General features: G+C 43.2%; 1 long non-coding RNA gene across 1 annotated transcript in view; it reads right to left on the reverse strand.

Annotated features, from left to right (window-relative positions):
• Positions 1–438: 438 nt before the first annotated feature.
• LOC117282393 overlaps positions 439–14,264 on the reverse strand; it is a 99,097-nt gene continuing 85,271 nt past the window's right edge. Inside the window, exon 2 of the long non-coding RNA XR_004513127.1 lies at positions 439–755. This is a non-coding gene — a long non-coding RNA (uncharacterized LOC117282393). The remainder of the gene's footprint in view (positions 756–14,264) is intronic.

A 14,264-nucleotide genomic window follows, 5' to 3' on the forward strand; every position in this document is an offset into this window, starting at 1 on the left:
AGTACAATTCTTTTATGAATGAGCTCGCATTTCTTGACGGGGAATTTAGTGCTTGAAGAACGCCGTCTTCTGGGATACGGCGCCATGTAGATCTTGTGTGAACCGACGTTTGCGGCACCACAACCCAGAAGACGGTGTTTTTCATAGTCACCGACGTGAAAACCTCAAATCTGACAATTTAGTGCTTCATCGCGACAACTTGCTACGGTACTGTCAGTTTTTATTTTGCAGACATTGGCTTCGGATTTTCTGTCAGCTGCCTTCGCACATTTTTGGTTTGATTTTCTGATTTTTTTTTATTAATAGAACTGTATCATTTTACTAATTAATACAGAGTCCTTCACTCTGAATAGTTGGGTCCTGTTTTAATTCTTGAATCTGAAGTCATTAACAAGAGTATTTGCAATCAGATACCATGTATACTGCAATCCAAAGGAAATTATTGCACATAATTTATTGTAACGTGGATGTACAGAGCGTTGTTAGCTTACAGAACGGTAAACCCCCGGCGCGCGACCGAATAAGTTTCACAAGCCGTGTATATGTGAACTGGCCTTCCTTAATTGAACGCACAGAAATCTTTATCTGCCCTTTCAGCCATGCACTGTGTGCTCAGACGCTGCACTGTAGGTTAATCTCAGCGTCTCCGTGGCTTCTCCTCGGGTAACGAGCGGAAGCTTCCACAGCTCGGCTGTCCATGTTGTTACTGCAATGCCTGTCCGTCCCAGCGAGCAGAGGCCTCTCCGAAGCATCATCTGAAAATTATCAACCATATTCGGTCATTGTTACATGATATTTATATGGAAAACACTTTTTCGTTCAGTATTATTGGGTTTCTGAATTTCTACATCGTCCGGTATTCTAAAAACTAGATAACACAGCGTTTCAGAAACTGGATCACTTTCCGTCATCACGGGAGAGAGAAGACAGCCATTTTGTTGGGCCCCTTAGAAAGTGCTAACCTCAATCACTGGAGTTGTGGACGATGAGCAAAGTGCGAAGACCCACCAATTCTGAGTGTTATACACCATCGTGAGAACACTTTAGAAAACATTTGTTTCAGTAACTACAGACCCTTCATATACCTGGAAGCCTCGTCAGAAGTTAGTGCTCCATGTTAATGTAATTCAGTAGTGTTGCTCAATAAACATGTTAGTTTATTAAAAGCTTACTCAACTGCTGAATCTGTAACACGAGTGAATAACATCGCGAGGGTACGGCGAACTGTAACACACAAAAATAATCTGATTTGGTTACGCAAATAACACTTAGTTTGAGCCACTGTAGTTTCATTGCGACTGATTAACTGAGTTCAAAGTTAATCGAGGACGCAGATAACGCTGTAATAGAGCAGGCCAACCTCTAATAGCTAAAACTCTGTCGTTACGTCAAATAATCATTGCTTGTGTATTTTCATCTGGTTGTTGAAAACCGGTTCTGGCTTGTATGCAAGGTATTGTTATCGGCGACCTTTTGTTTTCTTTCTGCCCTTATGGGATAAATATGTAGTGCCACTAAACAAATGCGTCTTCAAAAGAGGCAGTCAGTTCTTATTGAATGTACATACATTTCCTGAACGTTGCACACATTAACCTCTTCTGATTTCTATTCGGAAGGTAATGGGTTCGAATGTCGACCGGTACACCAATTATTCTTACTAAGATATGTCGTAATATTCTTCAGTTCCGACAGGAAGTTCGGATATTACCACAACTGTAGCACGGCTGTTTCCTTCCACATAGTCGCCTGATCACTGAGCACTATATACTCTGCACTACTGACAGCGTGATTAAGTAGATCACAGATTAGAGAGTGGTGAAGTAACGGATTTGCTCAAAGCGTTTCTAAGCAACGGCTCGGTAAACTCGTCCTAAGGTGCAGCAATGGAAGATGTGTCTCTGTGGACGAATGTTATAGCTCGTTGTTAGGCAACAGTCAGGGCGCCAATGAACTCGCTAGCTACGAATCACGTGACTTATGTTTTCTGAGTTGTCCATGCGGAGCCTATATAAAGAAAATCTGTTGTAGCTATGCTATTAAGATAGAATGCGGAGTGGAGGTAAAGCTCCACCATTCCTGACCTTAGTACTAGATAGAGTTAAAAGGTCAGCTTTACGCTCCAGCCGCTTTACCAAAGAGAGAATCTCCTGTGGGCACCCATTGGATAGGACGCAGGGTGAGCCCCAGGGCCGGTTAGAGGCTATGGAAAGAGAAAATCTTGCTCTTGCCGAGAATTGAACCCCGGTCGTCCAGTCCATACTATCCCTGCTCTAAGTAAAAGAAATAAATAAATACGTTTACATTTTCACGAAGTTTTATTGTCACTTCTCTTCTCTACTCTTCTCTTCTCTTCATTCTTTCGTCTCTTGTCTCCTCACTTCTTTTCCTTTCTCTTTCGCTTTTCTTCTCCTCTCTTCTTCATTCTCTTGTCTCCCTTCTCCTCTCTTCCTTCCTTAGCTCTTTCATTTACCTTCTCTCCAAAACTCTCTCTTCTCCCTTCTCTTCGTTCCCTCTCTCCGTTCTCGTCTCTCACTTCCTTTGTCTCTCTCATCTTCATCTTTTATCTGTCGTCACTTCTCTGCTCTCTTATTCACTCTTGTCTCCAGTCTTCCCTCTTCTTCTCTGCTGTTCTCTCTCGTCATCCCTTCCTCTGCTGTAGTCCCTCCTCTACAAACTGAAACGAGAGTAAGGTCTGCACGAGTTACAGAAGAATCTGCAGGTAAACTGTATGTGAAATGAGTAATGCATCTACACTTAGGTTTCGCAGGAGGTCTTCTGTTCTTGCTGTGGCTGTCCTCATATTTTGCTACAAAGGCTAAAATGTTTCTTAGAAGAGGACGTGCCTATGACACCAGATGATGAACAGCTGTTAGCGATCAGAGAACAAGAGCTTTATTATTGATGCTGCTCCACCACATTTTAGCCCTACCGCTCGAAAATGCTTGAGCTACCTGTACCCTACCAACTGGTCAGTTCTAGGAGGACTTACTGTGTTGGAACCCCGCACACCTGGGTAGAATCCAATAGATTCTGCGGGGACACCTGAATTTCGGAAAGGAAGGAAGTCTGGGAGCGATCTGATATGCAGATCGCAATGTAACAGTTGAATGAGGTCTTTAAGTTACACCCGGTATTTTAAATTTATTTTGAACTCTTTACGGGAGCTGTCAGCCATTCTGCGTGAGAAGAGAGATAATCTTTGTAGTTTTCCTACTTTCTAAATTGTGTTTCCGTACATACTCCAATTTTTGGTGCGTCTGTATTGAATCCACGTGCAAAATTATCCTGTCAGATGCATGTGTTGCCGTGTAGAAATGTCTGGTGACACAAATGTCAATGTACTTGTCTGGCAGCCTTGTCTTCGTCAGTCAAAAGCGAAACGCATGTGTGCTCCACTAAAACACGCCATGTCAGTCAGTAGATATGTTAATTTTTATTTCGGTTATATATTTGCCTTTTTTTATATAGCCGCTCCCTTGGAGACAGATCAACGTATCTTTGTGCATAACTTTAGAGAAGTGTACAAAGGTAATTTTGTCCCTGTGCTCAACAAATTAAGCACTATACCCTTAAAACTTACGGGGGAGTGGATTATAGATCCACATACACTTGACCCTTGGCAACAGTTGAAGATGCGTGGTCAGCTTCACGTCCCGGCCGTTTTAACCCCAGGGAAGGAGTCCAGGTATCCATTATGTGGGTTCCAGAGGCGGTCTGGACGACATGGAGACTTGAAAATTCTTGACCCTACCGGGACTCGAATCCCGATCCCTTGGTCGTTCAACCCGTAGCCAGTCACTATACTGACAGAGCTATCCTGGCTTTTAAGAAAAGCTGTATAAAGGTAAAGGTAAAACTATGGCTGTCATAGGCAGTGGAGCCCCATAGGTTTGTGAGATGTCGAGGCTTTCACATTTTACAGACAGTTAACTCACAAATGGCGATGAGACTGTCAACCTTACGCGCCGGCCGCCCTTTACCCCCAGGATAGATTCCTACTACTCATTTCTGTTAAAGGCTGAGAGGATTAGGTAAACTGAAAAATAAAAAATAATTTCTAATAATGTAATTAATTGTTCATTAGTTACTTGATTACGTTGCACCAAGGACTGAGCTAACTAGAACACTTCTCTGAGAAGAATCCTGCTGGAGAAGCTACTAGTCACTCAGCTGGTCATGAAATTCCCCACCTTTTACGAAACCCGAAAGTTCATTACCGAGTTCACTAGAGCCTAGGAGTGGACCCCATCTGGAGTCAAATGTATCGAGTACACACACTCACACTAAAAGATCCATTTTAAAAGGCGGCATCTTTTCTACTGCCTTATCTCCCAAGTGGTTTCTTTCCTTCAGGTTTTCCGAACAGAATTTTATTTAAGTTTGCATCTATTGTCCGCTACATATCACATCTACCCCCCCCCCCTTCCTTGTTTTTATCGTCCTAATAATGTGGCGGATTTGCCCCATGCACGAACTATTGAGCCACAGAAAGAGCAATAAATATCTGGTCATGAGCCCCAGATGGGGCTCGACACCAAGACTAACCGACTGGCTGACAGTCAGTCGCAATGTGACTTTGACTTTGAATGGGTCAGTTTTGGAATAATTCGGGAACACAGAGTAAGGGGAAGAGTAAAACCTTTGGAAGTCGCTACTACGCAAAGACTGGTGATGACTCAGAAGACTTATTGCGCGCTCTAGTGAACTGTAAAGTGCATGAATTAGCGAAATTACAATTACTTGTGGTTACAATCTGTAAGTGGTCAGTAAATCCAATCGCCTGTCCAAACCCGGTCTATAGTGACCCATACACGTGACAATATCAGTAAATACAGAAGCAGCAAAATGCATTCACCCAGAGCAGCTACGCACGCTGAGAAAACCTGCAGTTGCCAGTTGCCTCCGAGACGAGGCTTCGCCGCTTCCACGACATCCACAGCTTGGCACTGAAAACCATCGGATGGTTTACGCTCCTCTACATCGGCTCGGGATTCTTGCAGGTTTATTGATTATTAGCTCGTGAAACAATGATGATTCAACTGCAGAGGCTGCATATCATCGCACAAAATATCAAAAGACCACGAATGGTGGACAGATACAGGTCTGGAAGGAGGCACACGTGTGCCATATCTAGGAACTAGGCTGGAGAGCCTGGGGAATATCGCGAGTATCCTCCACCAGAATCGCAGTTGTCCTTGAGATTCCAACTGGATATCTCCCGAATACAGTTTGATGCTTAAGGAAGTGCAGTGACATTTCGTGTGGCAATGTAATTGCTTCAGTACGGCTCATTTTGAGCCAGGATGTCGCAGTCAGTATGGCCGAGAGATTGGAGTTCAAGTCCAAGTAGCGTCAAAATTGTTCTCCTCTCCACGTCGTCCAGTCAGGTTATGGGGCCCACCCAGCCTCGTATCCAATGGTCACCGAAAACTGTTTCTCCGGAGGTAAAGCGGTAGGGGCATGAAGATCGCCAATAGCCTTGTAACCGTACGTCCCTCGTCAAAATTATATAATTAAGAGTATGATTTAGTTATGCATTGTTCAATACCGTGAGAGACGCTCCATCGGCGAGGTACCATCCCCGGACCGTCTGGTTGTAATTCCGCTATTGTCCTCCTTAGGCTAAGGGTGCCGCTATTGTCCCTAACGCCGCCTGTTTACTCCCAGTATATCATAAACCCATGAACTGACCGTGTGCGAGACCGGCCGGGAGGGGTCTTGGATTCCTTGAAGACCGACAGAGGTTTATGGGCATCTTGAAAGATACGAATGTAGGCCAGATGTCGGGCTCGACCCTTGGATTTCTCCTTTTATGTTCTTGTTGTTCTGATACCAACTGGGGGACTTGTAAAGAAGATGAGGAGGCGGTTATAAGGAGCGGAGGAGGACAGTAGTTGGAATGTAGATAGAGAGGAGATAAGTGTTCAAGAGTGGTGTTAGCTAGGCGGCGGACGGAGCTGCTAGCTAGGAGAATAATGTACAGATTCATCATTAATGAAATTTAAATTAAAACTGCCATCCACGGCGTGTTCTGGAGATCCCGGATTTATTTACCCCGAAGTGTGTTCCATTCCCATCTCCAAAGCACCCGTATCCCTGAGAGAAAGAACTCAAGCTCGAGCGACAGTCGTGGCAACTGTAAGTCGGCGGACGGCTGCAGCCTTCAACTAGTGCAGAGTTAAAAAACACGTGGATCTATAAATCCACTCCCCTACGTCTTCATGGTGTAGTGCTTATTAGTTTTAATTAAATTCGCTTAGTGGGGGGTGGAGTCCAACTGGGTCCACTCGGCACGGCGGCCACTGATTGGCCTATTGTACCTGCTCCGGGTGATTACGATGATGGAGAATTTGGTGGAATGAAGGTTGACAGGGGAAACCGAAGTACTCGGAGAAAACCCGCCCCAGCACCACTTTGTCCACCACAAATCCCAATTGACCAGACCCGGGATCAAACCCGGGCCGCCGCGGTGGGAATCCAGCGGCTAACCGCTTGAGCTATGGCGCGGCCCTCTTCATTAGTTCAGCACAGAAATAATTTTTGTTTTACCGCACAGCTTATTTTTAGAACTATTCGAAGCAAGGAATTGTATATTTTTTTCTTTTGCAGATAAGACACCCTAGCCTGTTTTAATTCACAATTAATTTGTTAAAAGATTAATTTTTTGACATTTGGTAGGATTACTGGGGCAGGGGATCGGCCAATCGCAAAGCTTCTACGCGCAAAGAGCGACAGAAAAATAAAGAAGCGGCATATACATCCTTGTTCCACGTGGGAAACCAACCCACGGTTTAAATCACCTAAGAATTGACATAGAAGCGTATGATGTCAGTATTAGAACAAACTTTGCACAACTGTTTCCTTCTCGGGAGCAGATAAGTTGTATCTCCGTGATGGCTTTACTTTGAGCTTTCGTGGCAAGTTACAGCAGGTGGAAATGAGATTATCGTTGCCTGAACAAGTTATCGAGATTTCATTTGCTTCGCGGTGAAACATTCTCAGAAACTAGACGCTTCAAGCTATTGTGCGTATCTGCCAAAGTCCTTTAAGTTTAGGTAATGCTGTTTTAAGTCGATTTGCGCATGCGTAGACGCCGATTTCAACTGTTGTATGTAGCAACAGGTATAGCTGGATTCTAAAATGCTTTTATTCGGTTTTAATACGTAACGCAATGGAAAAAGGCTACATCACAGTACATTCTCTTAGTTGTTCGTCTGATAACTAACTAGTTAACTAACTCCACGGAGCTGAGTCCTTGTTTAAAAAACTGTAGTTGCTCAGCTACTCAGGAATTTCCCAAAATTTTTATGGAACCCGAATTTTCCTTACCGTATTCACAAAAGAATTAGTTCATATCCTCAGCCAGATGAATCAACCCCATAACACCCCGTCCTATTTCTCTAGGATCCATTTTAATATTGTAACATGTATACCCATTCCTAAGCAACGGCTCGGTAAAGACAATCCCGCAACAAACGCACTCGACAATAGGATATCCAGTGCTGGACAACGGAGCTTTAAACACGGCGTTTTCCTTGGGGTCCGTGCCGAGGAGTTATAATGGGACAGAGAAGACGCGACGAAGTAGTAGACGGACTACAGCGGAGTGTATGTACAACAGTTGTCGGGAGCAGTCGAGTAGTCTGGGAACTGGCAGCCACAGAAATGGCAACAAAGGAATTAGACGGTGCTAAGAAGACTTCACGTGGGATTTAAAGTTACAGCAGGACTGTGATAAATCCGTTGCCAGGATACGACTAGTGAAGACTGAGAATCCTAATGCCTGTGGAAAGGTGAACTGGAAAGTGTGTAGGATAGCGATAGCGCTGTAATTGCCTGTAATCCCGACCTGTATAAATGTATGAGGTGCAATAAATCCAATCATCCAATCCAAAACCTTTATTATTATTCATGCAGTCATAAACATGTGACAATAATATTCTTCCATCTACGTTCAGGTCATCTTGGTATTTTTTTCTGGGATTTCCCACCGAAACCTTGTACGAGTTCCTCTCCCCTCCTTATCAGCAAGGGGATTTATGTAAATGGCCTGTATATTGCACGCTACAAGACTGTTACAATATCATGTCTAAATGAAGGGAAATTGTCACTGTGCTTAATTACTTCTCAAGCCATGGAGGTATAGCTCCACCATTCTTGAAGTTGGCTATTTATGAAGGTGAGGTGTCAGTTTAACGCTCCTACGGCTTAACTCCTGGGAAAATAAGCCCTGGTACCCATTGGTAAGAGGCTAGGTGGATCCCAGAGCCAGTCTGGACGCTGTGCAATTGAGCAAAATCTCTTACTCTTTCCAGGAATCGAACCCAGGTCTTTCAATCCGTAGCCTGTCGCTATACCGTTTGAGCTGTCCCGGCTCAAGTTAAAATGAATGTTCGCCCATTACTTTCCAGTTTTCTCAGGACAGACACAAGCAGAGAACACAGAAGCTACGTACTAGGAACTGGCAGAACAAGCCTGTGAACGGCAGAGCGGTAAGGGAACCAAGGCAGCGTTAGCTCTAAGACGGCCCATACACGTAAGAGTCTGGCTCGCGAGTCCGGTTCAGATTAATTTCACCACACACGTATGAGCGTGGAGACCCACACACGGACGAGTTTAGCTCATTGGAACCCGAGCCGAGTCGGACTCGCGAGCCAGACTCGTACGTGTATGGGCCCCCTAAGAAGCATCAAAAGGAGAGAAAAGAGAAGACTGATGCACGAGTTCAGATAGGGTGGAGTGGTAAGAACAGAAGATAGCAGAGAACTAGGAAGATCCGCATTAACCCTTTGTAGACTGAAGAAAGGGGGAGAGGTAAAAATTATAGTAGAAATGTAGGTGAAAGGGAAAATTCCTGGAAAAATGAGATATACTTTATGTTGGGCGGGAGAGAGAGCATCGCTCTATTGGAGGGTTCCTAAGCTTCGCCTGCTCGTCGTTCTGGTACGAATAGAGCGGAAATGAAGCCTTAGGATGGTTAGAAGCAGTAGACAAGGGCCACGGCATTTTGTTTTCTCAATTAATGTTGACGTGTAATTTGGAAAATTAATTTTAGCGGCTTACGGCGAAGGAACGTTGGAAGCAGAGAGCGGACCAGACGGAGAAGTACAGAGGCCAAATACTTTGTCAGATATAGGCGCCGCAGGATTTAAATTAAACCCTTGATCAGTACACGCCGTATCTGAAATTGCATCTCGGAAGTATTTTTGGAAACAGTATGAGAAAATTGTAATTATATAAACCGGAAAAAAAGCAACGTAATTGTTAGATTCCTTATTACAAAATATGACTTTGTAATTAATGTTTTAGAATAAACCCTTGTTCTGTCAAATTTGTCAACTCTGAAGAACGAATATTTGAAATAGTATTCTTAATCACTAGCTTCATTAGATTCAGTAGTTTGCAGCAAACATGTCTTCTTCTTATTGTAAAGAACTTCCATGGCAACATAAACATCGTCTGCGTTGATGAAATAATGTAGACAGTTTGAATTCACAAATAGTTTTACCGGTTGAAAGCATACTTTCGTTAACCTTGTTATGCACCAACTGCATGAATCGCACAAAAGGATGGTGTTTCTCTTGTTGCATCAAAAGAAACAATTCCCCCATCCAAATACTGACTTATCATTAACAGCTTTGTATTGAATATCGGCGATCAAGTTGAATAATTCAATAATTTTAAGATGCTCATAATTCCATTGAAACTGGTGTTCTTTTCAGGAAGGACTCAGCTCAATGAAATTTGTCAGTTATTTACAAACTCTATTGTGCACCTGGAGCACTTTACCCTAAGGCAGAGCGGCGGAAGCGTGAAGCTGACCACACGCATCTATCAAATTCCAAGTTTAAAAATATCTGAAACTATAATTTCACAGATATCTTTGTGTCACTAGACTGCAGTTGGCCTTCCGAACTGAATGCACTGCGTGGCTCTTCAGTTAGGTGAACATAGCCAGTGTTTTTACTTCACGTAATATGTTCGCGTATGAACTTTTAATCGATTATCCTGTTCAGCTTTCAATTTGGCTTACAGATTAATTTGTCCATAATGCGAAACATCTGAATGTAACATATATCGGGAAAATAAAGCAAAGTAGATACAGAGGGACACACTCATCAACATCTGAAAGTGAAATAGTCCGTATTCGTTTACAGTCTTACAGTACGTCATAATAAATTTCTGCCGAGCCCATGAAGGCTTTGGGAGACGTTAAGGTAATAATGAATTGTGAGTTTGCAAGGCTTAAGAAATCACTACCGTACACACTTTTCATCATTTCGTATGCTTCTCCGGCTGTTTTGCCTAACTTCAAACAAAATTTGATGTTGGCTCTCTGTTCAACCGCCATTTTCCGACGAGCGTCAGAACAGTATTGTTATATTCAAGGTCAGAACACATGATGCAGCGATGCTTGCGCTTTGAGATTATAGACAGCCACAGCTGAAACTTCAAGAATTTTTACGCCACAACTTGCCAACAGATGGTATTGCAGGGCAAAATTAAAAAAAAAAAACGAGTCCTAACGGATCCTGGACACACCGTGTAGATCAGCGATAGCGCTGTATTACCCGTAGTTTCGAGTAATGTGCTTAAGGTGTCAATAAATCCAATCATCCAATCCAAAACCCGTCTTATAAATCAGTCCTACAGGTGATAGTATCTTATAGAAATAGATTGTGGGGATGTACGTTGAATTAATTTGGTGTTTGTATTTTTACACGGGAGACAGGATAATAAACTATTGCGAAGTGAATCAACAGGCATTCCATGAATTCTATCTGCTTCAAATTCCTTCTCAAAAGCCATTTTGATTTGTTACTCCTGTTTCCAAGCCTCTCAACTTTGCCACATTTACGGTAGATTTATTACCAAATATATTGTGATTTAGTCCTGAATTCTAGTGACTAGACTATAACCTACTTCATTCTCTCTTCGTTTACGCGAAAACTAACCCTCTTATTAACGTCCAGTCAATCTTTTTGTGTTTCTATGCCATTTATTCTTTTGCCAAATAAACCAGCATCATCCGCATTGGACAGAAGCTGATGGCCCTATTCAATTCTGCTTTCTCCTGTTCCTCTTTGTTCTTTAGAGTGGAGTGTAACGAAGTAAATCGCAGGATTTTGCCGTCCTGCCCTCAGCTCATTCCATTCCGTTCTATTTTGCTCTCGTCGTTCATTTCTTTTTCTCTTATGTTCATGCAAGCCGATCACAGTGGCCGTGCGGTCTAAGGCATGAATTGTCTTCGCCTACTTAAACACTGGGATTGTGGGTTCGAATCCCACTTAATGCATGGATGTCTATTTGCTTTTATTCTGTGTTTGTGTTGTCCTGTGTAGGTAGTGGCCTTGCGAGGGCTGATCCCCGTCCAAGGAGTCCTACTGTCTGTGTATAGATTTAAGGAACTTAAAAAAGCGGACAAGGTCCAACAAAAGGACTGAAGAGCCATAGATAGATAGATAGATAGATATCCATGCGATTGTCGACTAAAAATTTAATTGTAAATAATGTTGTTTAAATACATGTAAAATAAGGGATTAATCAGTTACAAAATTAAAACTCTTATTTCAGAGGAAAGAAAAGAACATAAGGCTTCTCCATTTGCAACTAACTGGAATTCTATTGGAGGTAGAACCATTTATTCTGTTTAGAGAAAATATTTACCTTTCTTTCTGTTTTTCGCGATTTTTATTCTTTTTCTTTTTACCTTTGCGGCCGCAGACGGCGGTAGAAATGTCGGACGCTCCTTACATCGCGTTGGGCGGACCCATGACACGTAATTTAACTTCACGACTGCGCTGCCCAGAAAACTTTGCTGTAGCGTCTGGGTACAAATCTTTCTATCAAATAATGATTACTACTCAGGGCGAACATGCATTTCAGTGTTACTCTTATTCCTGGCTATCACATCGTCTGCTCTAAATGTTCATACAGGTACATTTACAATTGTCTTTAGTCGTTGTTAAACACGCAAACTCATATTTTAGAATCTGGAGACTCGGAAAAAATTATAACACTTTTTTTTTATTTTCATGACATATCAGCACAAATTTTGGGCTCGCGGTTGTGTAGTTGATTGAGGCATTATGTTACAAGCGGAAGGTCGCGGGTTGGATTCCCGATGAGATCATTGGATTTTTCCTTCCAGCCGCAATATGGCCTTGGGATCGACTCAGCCTCTAACAGAAATGAGTACCAGAAATCTTCCTGGAGGGTAAAGGGCGGCTGGCGCGTAAGGTCCGACCTCACCGCCATCTGTGAGCCAGTTGTCTTGAATATGTGGGAGCCTCGACTATCGTTTACAGATATAGCTTTACTTTTTTATCAGCATAAATTTCGTGTTTCTTCTTCTTCCTTTCATGTTAGGTCCTCTGGCCTGTTCCAGTCAGAATAATCTGGAACTATAGATCTATAGATCTTTTAGACAGTTGGTACAAATCCTTTGGAGGATTAGCAGTTTCTTGAGCGATGAAATTGTCTTGAAACTTCTATTTATATTAACTTCTCTACAACTCCAACTCAACAAGAAAAGCGTCCTTGACATGGAGTGCACACAGGTTTGTGTTTGATTGCTGCTGGATCAGTATTGAAATAGCCATACGCTTTCTTGTAGAGCCCGCCAGGCCTCCTGTCCGTTGTTTCAGTATCGTAAAAGCGAGATGTTCGGAAACTGTTGCGAGTAACCAATTAGAGGTGAAGCAGTTTCTGGGAAAACAATGTTCACATCGTGAATTGAAATTAATAGCAAACACCTTTTTATATGGAAAACCGTGAATGAGATGGTAGAGCAACAATGTGGGTGGTAGGGAAAACGCCGTGAGGATGTAAGATCACGATTATGTCCAATCGCTGGCTTAGGAGGTAGCGAGTTCGAGACGCTATCTGAGAGGTAGGACGCGGTGGTAAGGACTGGATTGATCTGGCTCAAGATGGGAACCAGTGGAGGTCTCTTATGAGTACGGTAATGAATATTCGGCTTCCATAAAATTTTGGGAAGTTCCTGAGTAGCTGCACAACGGGCGGCTTCTCAGGAAGGTTCAGTTCCACGGAGTTAATAATTAATTCGTGATTCACTGAGGTTTCGATGGTTGGAGAGAGAAGGGGCTTTGACTCTGGCGGAAGTCGGACGCTTAGCCCATCAAGTAGAGCCGACCCATAACGCAGAATTTCTCTTCACGGTTGCGATGTTTCAGAAACTCACTGTGAAGAGACAGTCTGAGAGAACTTGCACAGCGTTCCTTTCCCGTATAAGCAACGTGTTTTGATTTCCTAAAGATCAGATTCAAACCAAACACATGGCGCATCCAGTCGCTGTGTCTCAGGGTTATGTCAACATTCCTGCGAGACAGCGCTTTCAACCGTGGGTTTTCTTTTCACGTCTCTACTCTGCCTCCAGTCAATACTTAGTGAAGACGGGCCCAACAGAATTTTATTCATAAAAGGTTTGGCCACTTTTTGGTGTCTGTTGTGTTAACTGTCAGAGCATGTAGCACGAATGGGGGAGAGGAGGAATGCATATAGGATATTAGTGGGAAAGCCGGAAGGAAGGAGACCAAGACGTAGATGGGCGCACAATATTAAAACGGATCTTAGAGAGAAATGATGAGATGGTATGGATTGCGTTGATGTGGCTCAGGATAGAGACCAGTGGAGGGCTCTTGTCAACACGGTAATGAACCTTCGGGTTCCATAAAATAAGGGAAATCCTTGAGCAGCTGCACAATTTTCAGCTTCTCAAGAAGGTCTCAGCTCAACGAGTGAGAGAATTGTGTTAGCTGTTACGCAGTCCATGCATGTTCTGCGCTTTGTTTAACCCTTACATAGAAAGAATTTTAATCTCGTTCCAGACTCTATGGGACGCCATAACTATTGTGTTTGTTTTTCCCTTGGCACTATAGCCCAAGTGGGCCAAGGCCTACCTCCATGAACTTCTCCGTTCACCTCGGTTTTTCTAGATCTTACACATTCGGTAGGACTCCTTGGGCGGGGGATCAGCTCGTCGCAAGGCCTCTACCTGTAGACAAACGCAGAAAGACGCACACACACAAACTAAACATCCATGCCCTGAGTGGGATTCGAACCCACGATCCCGGTTTCCAAGCGAGCGAAGACAGTACATGCCTTAGACCGGTCGGCTACCGTGACCGGCACTATTGTGTTTCACTTGACCATTTATGCATAGATTAAACTATGATGAACAGTTTGTTTAATTTTCTTCTCCAGAGGTACACTCAGTTTAAATGTAACAATGTGCAATTAGA

This window comes from Cryptotermes secundus, unplaced genomic scaffold, assembly GCF_002891405.2.
Source record: "Cryptotermes secundus unplaced genomic scaffold, Csec_1.0 scaffold283, whole genome shotgun sequence".
Classification (NCBI taxonomy): Eukaryota; Metazoa; Arthropoda; class Insecta; order Blattodea; family Kalotermitidae; genus Cryptotermes; species Cryptotermes secundus.